Source organism: Oncorhynchus mykiss, chromosome 2 (assembly GCF_013265735.2).
Source record: "Oncorhynchus mykiss isolate Arlee chromosome 2, USDA_OmykA_1.1, whole genome shotgun sequence".
Taxonomy (NCBI): domain Eukaryota; kingdom Metazoa; phylum Chordata; class Actinopteri; order Salmoniformes; family Salmonidae; genus Oncorhynchus; species Oncorhynchus mykiss.
Window position 1 is genome coordinate 79,892,067 of NC_048566.1, and position 14,146 is coordinate 79,906,212.

Consider the following 14,146-nt stretch of genomic DNA (forward strand, 5'->3'; position numbering starts at 1 on the left):
ATACTCTGGCTTGCCATAAGGACCATATCGAAAAATCAAGACTCTGCAAGAGAGAAGGACTAGTGAATCCTTCGGGGGAAAGGATGCTCCTCTCCTCTGCATGTTCCTCTCCAGCCAGAAGTAACACCGGAATGGATTAGTTCAGAAAGGGAAAAAATACTTAAATGGAAGGTGATTGGAGCATAGTGTATGACCATTGATTTTCTGGTGCCATTTGGGCAATTTAAAGAATTGAATGGGAACTTATTTGGGGAGGAATGTAACTGTTATTCTGGGTGATTGTGATGTTTCAAGGGTCTGTCTTTATTTTTGTATTTGCTACATTGTAGAATAATAGTGAAGACATTAAAACTATGACACAACACATACGGAATCATGTAGTAACCAAAAACATGTTAAACAAATCAAAATATATTTTTGATATTAGATTCTTCAAAGTAGCCATCCTTTGCACACTCTTGGCATTCTCAGAAACAGCTTCACCTGGAATGCTTTTCCAACAGTCTTGAAGGAGTTCCACACATGCTGAGCACTTGTTGGCAGCTTTTCCTTGAGTCAGACTTACACGAGAGGATTAGGGGACACACCGAGTGCCTTTATACTGATTATTACAATAATGATGATGATTCCCTTTTTTTATCACTCCACTTGGCCCTATACTTAGGGACTGTTTTGCAGTGTAATGCAGCACCCAAAGTCATTCTCTGTGCGTGTTGTGCTATCTGATGGAATTTGGCAAGGGCTCTTTCTATTCTGAAAGAACCCTCAGTCATGAGTCATACCTTATTTTGACTGTGTGTAGGAAATAAACAAGGTAAATGAGCTTCTCACACAACACCATAGATACTCAGCAAAGATACAAGTTGCAGATGTACACTACCGGTTAAAAGTTGTAGAACACCTACTCATTCATTTTCTACAGTCTTGAAGGAGATCCCACACTGCTTTTCCTTCACTCTGCGGTCCGACTCATCCCAAACCATCTTAATTGGGTTGAGGTCGGGTGATTGTGGAGGCCAGATCATCTGATGCAGCATCATCACTCTCCTTCTTGGTCAAATAGCCTTTACACAGCCTGGAGGTGTGTTTTGGGTCATTGTCCTGTTGAAAACAAATGATAATCCCACTAAGCGCAAACCAGATGGAATGGAGTATTGCTGCCTTGAATTCAAAATAAATCACTGACACTGTCACCAGCAAAGCACCCCACACCATCACACCTCCTCCTCATTGCTTCATCCATTCACCTACTCTGTGAGTCCTTTAGGTGTCTTTTGGATCCAACATGGCGGTTGGATCCAAAAATCATCAGACCAAAGGACAGATTTCCACCAGTCTAATGTCCATTGCTCGTGTTTCTTGGCCCAAGCAAGTCTCTTCTTCTTATTGGTCCTTTAGTAGTGGTTTCTTTGCAGCAATTAGACCATGAATGCCTAATTCACACAGTTTCCTCTGAACAGCTGATGTTGAGACGTGTCAGTGACTTGAACTCTGAACTCAATCTGAGGTGTAGTTACCTCTAATGAAGTTATCCTCTGCAGCAGAGGTAACTCTGAGTCTTCCATTCAAGTGACAGTCCTCATGAGAGCCAGTTTTCTCATAGTGCTTGATGGTTTTTGCAACTGCACTTGAAGAAACTTTCAAAGATCTTGAATTGTTCTGCATGGACTGACCTTCATGTCTTAAAGAAATGAAGGACTGTCCATAAATTATAGTTTAACAAGGGACACCTGTTCATTGAAATGCATTCCAGGTGACTACCTCATGAAGCTGGTTGAAAGAATGCCAAGAGTGTGCAAAGCTGTCATTAACGCAAAGGGTGGCTTCCTTGAAGAATCTAAAATAAAACAGATATTTTGATTTTTGTTTGACACTTATTTGCTGACTACATGTTTCCATATGTGTTATTTCATAGTGTTGATGTCTTCACTATTATTCTATAGTATAGAAAATATTAAAAATAAAGAAAAACCATTGAATGGGTAGGTGTGTCAATTTTTTTACTTGTACCATATATATATATATATATACATATATCAATTAAAATGTTATTAGTCACATGATCCGAATACAAAAGGTGTAGACCTTACAGTAATATGCCTACTTACGAGCACCTAACCAACAGTGCAAAAAATACAGATAAGAATAAGAGATAAATGTAACAAGTAATTAAGGAGCAGCAGTAAAACATAACAATATATACAGGGGGGTGCCGGTAGAGAGTCAATGTGCAGGGGCACCGGTTAGTTCACCCTGTTCACTCATGACTGCACGGCCAGGCACCAGTTAGTTCACCCTGTTCACTCATGACTGCACGGCCAGGCACCAGTTAGTTCACCCTGTTCACTCATGACTGCACGGCCAGGCACCAGTTAGTTCACCCTGTTCACTCATGACTGCACGGCCAGGCACCAGTTAGTTCACCCTGTTCACTCATGACTGCACGACCAGGCACCAGTTAGTTCACCCTGTTCACTCATGACTGCACGGCCAGGCACCAGTTAGTTCACCCTGTTCACTCATGACTGCACGGCCAGGCACCAGTTAGTTCACCCTGTTCACTCATGACTGCACGGCCAGGCACCAGTTAGTTCACCCTGTTCACTCATGACTGCACAGCCAGGCACCAGTTAGTTCACCCTGTTCACTCATGACTGCACGGACAGGCACCAGTTAGTTCACCCTGTTCACTCATGACTGCACGGCCAGGCAACACTCTAACACCATCATTTTTATTTTATTTATTTATTTCACCTTTATTTAACCAGGTAGGCTAGTTGAGAACAAGTTCTCATTTGCAACTGCGACCTGGCCAAGATAAAGCGTAGCAAATCGACACATACAACAACACAGAGTTACACATGGAATAAACAAAACATACAGTCAATAATACAGTAGAACAAAAGAAAACAAAAAGTCTATATACAGTGAGTGCAAATGAGGTAAGTTAAGGAAATAAATAGGCCATGGTGGCGAAGTAATTACAATATAGCAATTAAACACTGGAATGGTAGATTGGCAGAAGATGAATGTGCAGGTAGAGATACCGGGGTGCAAAGGAGCAAAATAAATAAATAAATACCAGTATGGGGATGAGGTAGGTAGATAGATGGGCTATGTACAGGTGCAGTGATCTGTAAGCTGCTCTGACAGCTGGTGCTTAAAGCTAGTGAGGGAGATATGAGTCTCCAGCTTCAGAGATTTTTGCAATTCGTTCCAGTCATGGGCGGCAGAGAACTGGAGAACATTAAATTTGACACAATGACACAACAGTGGTAGGCCTGAATACCGACAACAACGAGACAGTCTATAGGGAGGAGGTCAGAGACCTGGCCGTGTGGTGATAGGACAACAACCCCTCCCTCAACTTCATCAAGACATTATCACCGACGGAGCTGCAGTGGAGCAGGTTGAGAGCTTCAAGTTCCTTGGTGTCCACATCACCAGCAAACTAACATGTTTCAAGCACACCATGACATTCGTGAAGCGGGCATGACAAAACCTATTCCCCCTCAGGACACTGAAAAGACTTGGCATGGGTCCTCAGATCCCCAAAAGGTTCTACAGCTGCCCCATCGAGAGCATGCTGGTTGCATCACTGCCTAGTATGGCAACTGCTTGGCTTCCAACCGCAAGACACTACAGAGGGTAGTGCAAACGGCCCAGTACATCACTGGGGCCAAGTTTCCTGCCATCCAGGACCTCGAAACCAGGCGGTGTCAGAGGAAGGCCCAAAAAAGTGTCAAAGACTCCACCACCTTAGTCATAGATTGTTCTCTATGCTACCTCACGGCAAGGGGTACCGGCGCGCCAACTCTATGTCTAAGAGGCTTCTAACAGCTTCTACCCGAAGCCAAAAAGACTCCTGAACATTTAGTCAAATGTGAAACCCAGACTATTCAAATTGCCCCCGCCCCTCTCCACACCACTGCCACTCTCTTTTGTCATCTATGCATAGTCACTTTAATTAACTCTACCTACATCTACATACTACCTCAACTGTATATATATATATATATATATATATATATATATATATATATATATATATATATATATATATATATTATATAGACTACCATTAGAAAGTTTGGGGTCACTTAGAAAGGTCCTTGTTTTTAAAATAACATCAAATTGATCAGAAATTGACATTTAATGTTGTAAATAACTATTGTAGCTGGAACCGACAGATTCTGTATGTTATATCTACTTAGGCGTACAGAGGCCCATTATCAGCAACCATCACTCCTGTGTTCCAATGGCACGTTATGTTAGCTAATCCAAGTTAATACTTTTAAAAGGCTAATTGATCATTAGGAAACCTTTTTGCAATTATGTTAGCACAGCTGAAAACTGATGTCCTGATTAAAGAAGCAATAAAACTGGCCTTCTTTATATTAGTTGAGTATCTGGAGCATCAGCATTTGTGGGTTCGATTACAGGCTCAAAATGTCCAGAAAAAAAGATATGAAACAAGGATCTGAAACTCATCAGTCTATTCTTCTTCTGAGAAATGAAGGCTATTCCATGCAAGAAATTGCCAAGAAACTGAAGATCTCATACAACGCTGTGTACTACTCCCTTCACAGAAGAGCGCAAACTGGCTCGAACCAGAATAGAAAGAGGAGTGGGAGGCCCCAGTGCACAACTGAGCTAGAGGACAAGTACATTAGAGTGTCTAGTTTGAGAAACAAACGCCTCTAAGTCCTCAACTGGCAGCTTCATTAAATAGTGCCTGAAAAACACCAGTCTCAACGTCAACAGTGAAGAGGCAACTCCGGGATGCTGGCCTTCTAGGCAGAGTTCCTCTGTCCAGTATCTGTGTTATTTTGTCCATCTTAATCTTTTATTTTTATTGGCCAGTCTGAGATATGGCTTTTTCTTTGCAACTCTGCCAAGAAGGCCAGCATCTTTAGTCACCTCTTCCCTGTTGAAGTTGAGACTGGTGTTTTGCGGGTACTATTTAAGGAGAAGTCTATCTTTAAGTCATTGAACAACAGTTGTATCTTTTATCAATGTTTATTATGAGTATTTCTGCAAAATCACCGGATGTTTTGGAATCAAAACATTACTGCGCATAACGCTTCAATGTAAACTGAGATTATTGGGTATAAATATGCACATTATCGAGACATACATGAGTGTCATCTGAGCAAGATCATCAAAGATTAGTGATTCATTTAGCTATATTTCTGCTTTTTGTGACTCCTATCTTTGGCTGGAAAAATGGTTGTGTGTTTTTTTGACTCGGCGGTGATCTAACATAATCATAAGTTGTGCTTTCGCTGTAAAGCATTTTTGAAATCGGACATGATGGGTAGATTAACAAGAAGTTTATCTTTCATTTGCTGTATTGGACTTGTTAACCTCTAGTGACACCCCATCCCGTGAACGGGACCATTGTCATCATCTGACACTAATTAGCATAACGCAACAGACATAAATGTTACTAGAAAATATTCCTATTCATGAAAATCACAATAAAAATATATTGAGACACAGCTTAGCCTTTTGTTAATCACCCTGTCATCTCAGATTTTCAAAATATGCTTTACAGCCAAAGCTAGACAAGCATTTGTGTAAGTTTATCGATAGCCTAGCATAGCATTTTGTCCAGCTAGCAGCAGGTAACTTGGTCACGGAAATCAGAAAAGCAATCAAATTAAATAATTTACCTTTGATGAGCTTCGGATGTTTTCACTCACGAGACTCCCAGTTAGATAGCCAATGTTCCTTTTTTCCAAAAATATTATTTTTTGTAAGTGAAATAGCTCCGTTTGTTCTTCACGTTTGGCTGAGAAATCGCCCGGAAATTGCAGTCACGAAAACGGCAAAAAATATTCCAAATTAGCTCCAAAATATCGACACAAACATGGCAAACGTTGTTTGTAATCAATCCTCAAGGTGTTTTTCAAAAATCTATTCGATAATATATCCATCGGGACAATTCGTTTTTCAGAGGGACCGATTGGAGTAATGGCTACCTCTGTATTTTACGCGAGAATCTCTCTGGGATCATCAGGTGACCACTTGCGCAATGTAGCCTACGGGTATTCTTCAACATAAATGCGTAAAACTACGTCACAATGCTGTAGACACCTTCGGGAATACGTAGAAAAAGTAATCTGGTTGATAGCCCATTCACTGCTCAATAGGGACGCATTGGAACGCAGAGCTTTCAAAACATGAGGCACTTACGGATTGGATTTTTCTCAGCCTTTCGCCTGCAACATCAGTTCTGTTATACTCACAGACAATATCTTTACAGTTTTGGAAACTTCTATCCTAAGCTGTCAATTATATGCATATTCTAGCACCTTGTCCTGACAAAATATCCCGTTTACTACGGGAACGTTTTTTTTTCTCCCAAAAATGAAAATACTGCCCCCTCGTCACAAAAGGTTAATATGTGAAAGTTACATATTTAAAAAAAAAAATTATAATAATTTTCTACAGTTATTGTTTTTATAGCAGTGTTGCGTATTCATTTTCTGGACTAGTAATCATATACTCATTAAATGCCTCTTATTAACCGCCTCCAACTTTATTGAAACCATACAATTATTAAAACCTGAAAATGAGAGAAGTACTCATAAAGTCAGAGGTCGTATTTTATCACTTTTGAGGTTAAACATTATCTTTATGCAGCATTAACAAAGTTTGTGTGGTAAACATGCAGTGCATTCGGAAAGCATTCAGACCCCTTGACTTTTTCCACATGTTATTACATTACAGCCTTATTCTAAAATTAATTAAAAATATATATGTAATCAATCTACACACAATACCCCATAACGACAAAGTAAAAACAGGTTTGTAGAAATTTTTGCAAATGTATGAAAAATAAAAACCTGAAATACCTTATTAACATAAGTATTCAGACCTTTTGCTATAAGACTCGAAATAGAGCTCAGGTTTCCCTTTATCATCCTTGAGATGTTTCTACAACTTGATTGAAGTCAACCTGTGGTAAATTCAATTGATTGGACATGATTTTGAAAGACACACCTGTCCCACCCATAAGGTCCCACAGTTGAGAGTGATGTCAGAGCAAAAACCAAGCCATGAGGTTGAATGGAATTGTCCGTAGATCTCTGAGACAGGATTGTGTCGAGTCACAGATCTGGGGAATTGTACCAAACATTCTGCAGCATTCAAGGTCCCCCTGAACACAGTGGCCTCCATCATTCTTAAATGGAAGAAGTTTGGACCACCAAGACTCTTCCTACAGCTAGCTGACCGGCCAAACTGAGCAATTGGGGGAGAAGGGCCTTGGTCAAGGAGGTGACCAAGAACCCGATGGTCACTCTAACAGAGCTCCATAGTTCCTCTGTGGAGATGGGAGAACCTCCCAGAAAGACAACCATCTCTGCAGCACTCCATCAATCAGGCCTTTATGGTAAAGTGGCCAGACAGAAGCCACTACTCAGTAAAAGGCACATGAAACCTCTCTTGGAGTTTGCCAAAAGACACCTAAAGGACTCTCAGACTATGAGAAACATGATTCTCTGGTCTGATGAAACCAAGATTGAACTCTTTGGCCTGAATGCCAAATGTAATGTCTGGAGGAAACCTGGCACCATCTCTAAAGTGAAGCATGGTGGTGGCAGGGATAGGGAGACTAGTCAGGATCGAGGGAAAGATGAACGGAGCAAAGTACAGAGAGATTATTGATGAAAACCTGCTCCAGAGCACTCATTACCTCAGACTGGGGCAAAGGTTCACCTTCTAACAGGAAAAAGACCTCTAAGCACATGTCCAAGACAACGCAGGAGGGGCTTCGGTACAAGTCTCTGAATGTCCTTGAGTGGCACCGCCAGAGCTCGGACCCAATCGAACATCTCTGGAGAGACCTGAAAATGGCTGTGCAGCGACGCTCTGCATCCAACCTGACAGAGCTTGAGAGGATCTGCATAGTAGAATCAGAGAAACTCCCCAAAAACTGGTGTGCCATGCTTGTTACCCAAGAAGGCTTGAGGCTGTTTAATGCTGCCGAAGGTGATTGAACAAAGTTCTGAGTAAAGGGTCTGAAAACTTACGTAAATGTGATATTTAAGTTTTGAATTTTTAATACATTTGCAAACATTTCTAAAAAACAGTTTTTGCTTCGTCATTATGGGGTATTGTCTGTAGATTGATGGAAAAAACATGTCATCAATTTTAGAATTAAGCTGTAATGTAAGAAAATGTGGAAAATGTCAAGGCATCTGAATACTTCGCTCAGTGAGCAGGCTCTAAGGGCAGGCTCTAAGGGGTGATAGTGACTTTGTGTGTTGACCCTCTCGGAACCTTTATATTTAAAGTGTCAGACTATTTGATTCATGTAGTAACTTAAGTTATCAAATGTTAAATGGGTAACAGTCATGCCAGCAATATAACAGTCTTCCTCAGGGCTGGATTAATACAGGTTCTTACTGGGGCTGAAGCACCTGGGCCCAGGCTGTGGGGGGCCCAAGAGTAAGCGAAAACAAAAATAAAGGAATATAGGAAATATATACTGTATATATTATATATACAGTGTATATTATATATGTAGTATCTATATATATATTTTTTTTTGGAGTGCATCCGCCAACCACAGGAGAACTTAGGAGCCTGCCTTGAATGAGTGTAGACAGCCTGCTACTGCCTGCTGCCACGCTGCTAATCATCAGATGGGGGAGGAGAGGTATGCCCTCGTGGGTAACTGGAAGGGTCCTGCCTTGATTGGGTAACTGATTAATAAAATAAAATAAATAAACTGCACAATAAATGTGTCTGGTCAATTGTGTGAGTCAGGGGCTAGGCCCAATTCCATAGGGGGCCAAAAATATATAATTATTTGTATTATTATAATATTTTATCCAACCACCTGAGTCTGTGCTCCAAAATACACCAGAGATCATAATTTAGCCAAAGAGGATCAATTGTTTAAAAATAGCTGTGGATACATTTTTATCAAAATAACATACAGGTTAACAAAAATAAAGGAAACACCAACCACAAGCTCCCAGAACGGCTTCAATGTGCCTTGGCATAGATTCTACAAGTGGACCATAACATATACTTTGTATTCCTCATTTACTCAGGATTTTCCTTTTTTGGGGCAGTTACCGGTATGCCTACACTCGGGAAGGACACAGTTTCGGCAGCATCCGCACCAAGTATACAGCTTGTTGCGTTGTGGGCATAGACATACAATCCATAGAAGTGTTTTGTAACCTCTTACCCTGACAATTTGACTGTTAAATCGATGGATACACTAGCAATATAAATAACTAAAGCCACACAACCTGTAATTTCTTATTCCAGCCCTGATAAACCGGAATCACAGGGGACACTGGGCCTGAGAACGACATAAATGTTTTCCTTCTCTTTAACCAAGAGAAAATTGTGTGAAATTAATAGAAATTGAAGTGAAACACAACAGTGAAATGCTTACTTACGAGCCCCTAACCAACAATGCAGTTAAATAAAATACGGATAAGAAAATAAATAAAATTAACAAGTAATTAAAGTGCAGCAGTAAAATACAATAGCCAATTATATACAGGGAGGTACTGGTGCAGAGTCAATGTGCAGGGGCACCAGTTAGTTGAAGTAATATGTACATTTAGGTAGAGTTATTAAAACTTCTTTGGGATCGGTGTTCCTGCCACGGGACGGTTGAGCTAACGTAGGCTAATGTGATTAGCCTGATGTTGTAAGTAAAAAGACCATTTCCCAGGTCATAGACATATCTGATATTGTCAGAAAGCTTAAATTCTTGTTAATCTAACTGCACTGTCAAATTTGCAGTAGCTAGTAGCTATTACAGAGAAAGAATACCATGCTATTGTTTGAGGAGAGTGCGCAGTTTTGAACATGAAAAGTTACTAATAAACAAATGAGGCATATTTGGGAGGTCTTGATACAAACTTCTGAACAGAAATGTAATGGTTCATTGGATCAGTGTAAAACTTTGCACATACACTGATGCCATACAGTGGCCAAAATTGAAATTGCACCTGGGCTGGAATAATACATTATGGCCTTTCTCTTGCGTTTGAAACATGATTGTACAAAAACAAATTAAAATAATGTTTTTTTTCTTTGTATTATCTTTTAGCACATCTATTGTATTATATTCTACTACATTCCTTTCACATTTCCATAAACTTCAAAGTGTTTCCTTTCAAATGGTACCAAGAACATGCATATCCTTCTTGCTTCAGGGCCTGAGCTAGAGGCAGTTAGAGTTGGGTATGTCATTTTAGGTGAAAATTGAAAAAAGGGGGTAATCCTTGAAGTGACTATGAATAGATAACAACAGGGAGTAGCAGCTGTGTAAGAGAAAGGGGGGGAATGCAAATACTCTGGGTAGCCGTTTGATTAGAAATTCAGGAGTGGCATGGGGATAGAAGTTGTTTAGAAGCCTCTTGGACCTGGACTTGGTGCTCCGGTACCGCTTGCCGTGTGGTAGCAGAGAGAACAGTCTGTGACTAGGGGGGCTGGAGTCGTTGACTATTTTTAGGGCCTTCCTCTGACACCGCCTGGTATAGAGGTTCTGGATGGCAGGAAGCTTGGCCCCAGTGATATACTGGGCCGTAAGCACTACCCTCTATAGTGCCTTGCGGTCAGAAGCCATGCAGTTGCCATACTAGGCAGTGATGCAACCAGTCAGGATGCTCTCGATGGTGCAGCTGGATAAACTTTTGAGGATCTGAGGACCCAGGCCAAATCTCTTCAGTCTCCTTAGGGGGAGTAGGTTTTGTCGTACACCCTTCACGACTGTCTTGGTGTGCTTGGAACATGTCAGCTTGTTGGTGATGTGGACACCATGGAAATTAAAACTCTCAACCTGCTCCACTGCAACCCCATCGATGAGAATGGGGGCGTGCTCGGTCCTCATTTTCCTGTAGTCCACAATCATCTCCTTTGTCTTGATCAAATCAAATCAAATGTATTTATATAGCCCTTCGTACATCAGCTGATATCTCAAAGTGCTGTACAGAAACCCAGCCTAAAACACCAAACAGCAAGCAATGCAGGTGTAGAAGCACGGTGGCTAGGAAAAACTCCCTAGAAAGGCCAAACCCTAGGAAGAAACCTAGAGAGGAACCAGGCTATGTGAGGTGGCCAGTCCTCTTCTGGCTGTGCCGGGTGGAGATTATAACAGAACATGGCCAAGATGTTCAAATGTTCATAAATGACCAGCATGGTCCAATAATAATAAGGCAGAGCAGTTGAAACTGGAGCAGCAACACAGCCAGGTGGACTGGGGACAGCAAGGAGTCATCATGTCAGGTAGTCCTGAGGCATGGTCCTAGGGCTCAGGTCCTCCTAGAGAGAGAGAAAGAAAGAGAGAAAGAGAGAATTAGAGAGAGCACACTTAAATTCACACAGGACACCGAATAGGACAGGAGAAGTACTCCAGATATAACAAACTGACCCTAGCCTCCCGACACATAAACTACTGCAGCATAAATACTGGAGGCTGAGACAGGAGGGGTCAGGAGACACTGTGGCCCCATCCGAGGACACCCCTGGACAGGGCCAAACAGGAAGGATATAACCCCACCCACTTTGCCAAAGCACAGCCCCCACACCACTAGAGGGATATCTTCAACCACCAATTTACCTTCATGTTGATCATGTTGAGAGAGAGGTTGTTGTCCTGGCACCACACGGCCATGTCTCTGACCTCCTCCCTATAGGCGGTCTCATCATTGTTGGTGATCAGGCCTACCACTGTTGTGTCATCTGCAAACTTAATGATGGTGTTAGTGTATTACCTGGCCATGCAGTCATGAGTGAACAGGGAGCACAGGAGGGGACTGAGCATGCACCCCTGAGGGGCCACTGTGTTGAGAATCACCGTGGCGGAGGTGTTGCAACCTACCCTTATCACCTGGGGGCGACCCGTCAGGAAGTCCAGGATCCAGTTGCAGAGGGAGGCGTTTAGTCCCTGGGTCCTTAGCTTAGTGTTTAGCATTTAGGGCACTATGGTGTTGAATGCCGAGCTGTAGTCAATGAATAGCATTCTCACATAGGTGTTCCATTTGTCCAGGTGGGAAAGGGCAGTGTGGAGTGCAATAGAGCTGGCATCATCTGTGGATCTGTTGGGGCGGTATGCAAATTGGAGTGGGTCTATGGTTTCTGGGATAATGCTGTAGATGTGAGCCATGACCAGCCTTTCAAAGCACTGTATTGATGCTTTGCCTTTTTGATGGTTCGTCGGAGGGCATAGCATGATTTCTTACAAGCTTCTTGCTTAGAGTCCCACTCCTTGAAAGCGGCAGCTCTAGCCTTTAGCTCAGTGCGGATGTTGCCTGTAATCCATGGCTTCTTATTGGTATATGTACGTACAGTCACTGTGGGGTAGACATCATCGATGCACTTATTGATGAAGCCAATGACTGATGTGATGTACTCCTCAATGTCATCGGAGGAATCCCGGAACATATTCAAGTCTGTGCTAGCAAAACAGTCCTGTGGCTTAGCATCTGCTTCATCTGACCAGTTTTTCATGTTAACATATTCTCTCATATCACTTTCTATGTAATGAGGTTTAATTTTCCCAGTGTAAAATGTTTGTTTGTTTGCCAATGACCACAGATGCGATAGTCATCATCTGTGCACAATGACTGTAGCAAAGACAGTACAGTATGAACAATAGAATTCCCTAATCACACTTGTAGGTGATGTCATGGCAACGTTGGCTAGCTAAGGTCATATACAGAAACGTGATCAGTTCGAGCAGTCGTCTTGTGATCAACTGCCGTCATATTGATTACGATGTAAAGTTGTTATTGACGCAAATGAAAATGTGTCAGTTTGTCACTTTCACAAGGTAGGACTAATAACATGTTCAACTATGTAACATTGGCTCAAATCTAGGTCGTGACATTAGAGTTCTAGAAAATGTTTCACTTCTCTCATTGACCTCTCGATTTGGCAACAAATTCCAGTCTCTAACGTTGCTGTCTATGTTTTTTCTGCCTTTAAGTAATGAACGGGACTTGTGATAGCTAAAGTCCTATTCTAAACCTATGTCATACTTCCGACGAAGGGCATAGTACTTTTTTTGCATCCTTCTCCTCCTGTTTAAGATAGAAACATCATTCAAACTTTAAAACATACAGACTGAATTTATATCTTTCATACTTTTTAACTATTAAAGCTCCCCATTATTAGAAAGTCACATGACTTCCAATATTCCCTTCACTGGGAACACAAATCAGCTACTTTGACCACATTCCCAACAAGTTATTAAAAAAAGTGAAATATTAAGAGGTTGCAGGTTTGTTATTAGTAAATGATAAGAAAATACCATTCTGAGTTACCTAATGACATTACAAAGTAGCAATAGACTGTTAAAGGGATACTTTAGGAATTTGGCAATGAAGCCCTTTATCTGATTCCCCCAGAGTCAGATTAACTTGGGATATAATTTTTATGTCTCTGTGTGCAGTTTGAAGTAACTTGCTAACTAGCGTTAGCGCAATTGCTTACTAGCGTTAGTACAATAACTGGAAATCTATGGTAGTACTTAGCATGCTAGTTGTTACCATAGACTTAGCATTGGCTCGCAAAACTACTTCTAACATTATTCATACTGGATGCAGAGACATGGATACCATTTTTATGAGTTCATCTGACTCTGGTGAAGTAGATAAAGGGTTTCATTACCAAAATCCTGAAGTATCCCTTTAAAAGGAGGGGGAAGTATGCATGAACTCTTTAGCTAATGATCCTTTCTAAATGAGATTTGCGAAATATTATGCAAAAATGTCAATTGGGCATGGTTTCCCAACTTTCTCCCAACTTTGCTTCAGAGAAAAAGCTTATACAAGCACAGAGAAATAACCTACTGTAGCCTACAAACAAACGATCCAAAACAAATCAACTGAGATACAATGCTGGTTTGGACTCTCGCCAAGTCTTTGTTTTCAAGTAAGTCTGCATTGTTCCTTCTATATGGGTTCAAAACACCATTCATGCACTCGTCAACGGTCTGCTAAAAGAAAAACGAAATCATTATGAACATGCCTACTATCACACTGCTAATGAAAATGGACAGGGAGCAGCTAAGTAGAGGAATGATGGGATTTTTAACAAGGATATAACAAGGACTTTCTGTGGGGATGGGTAAGATACAGGCACGTATGTTTTTGTTGTCCGAAAC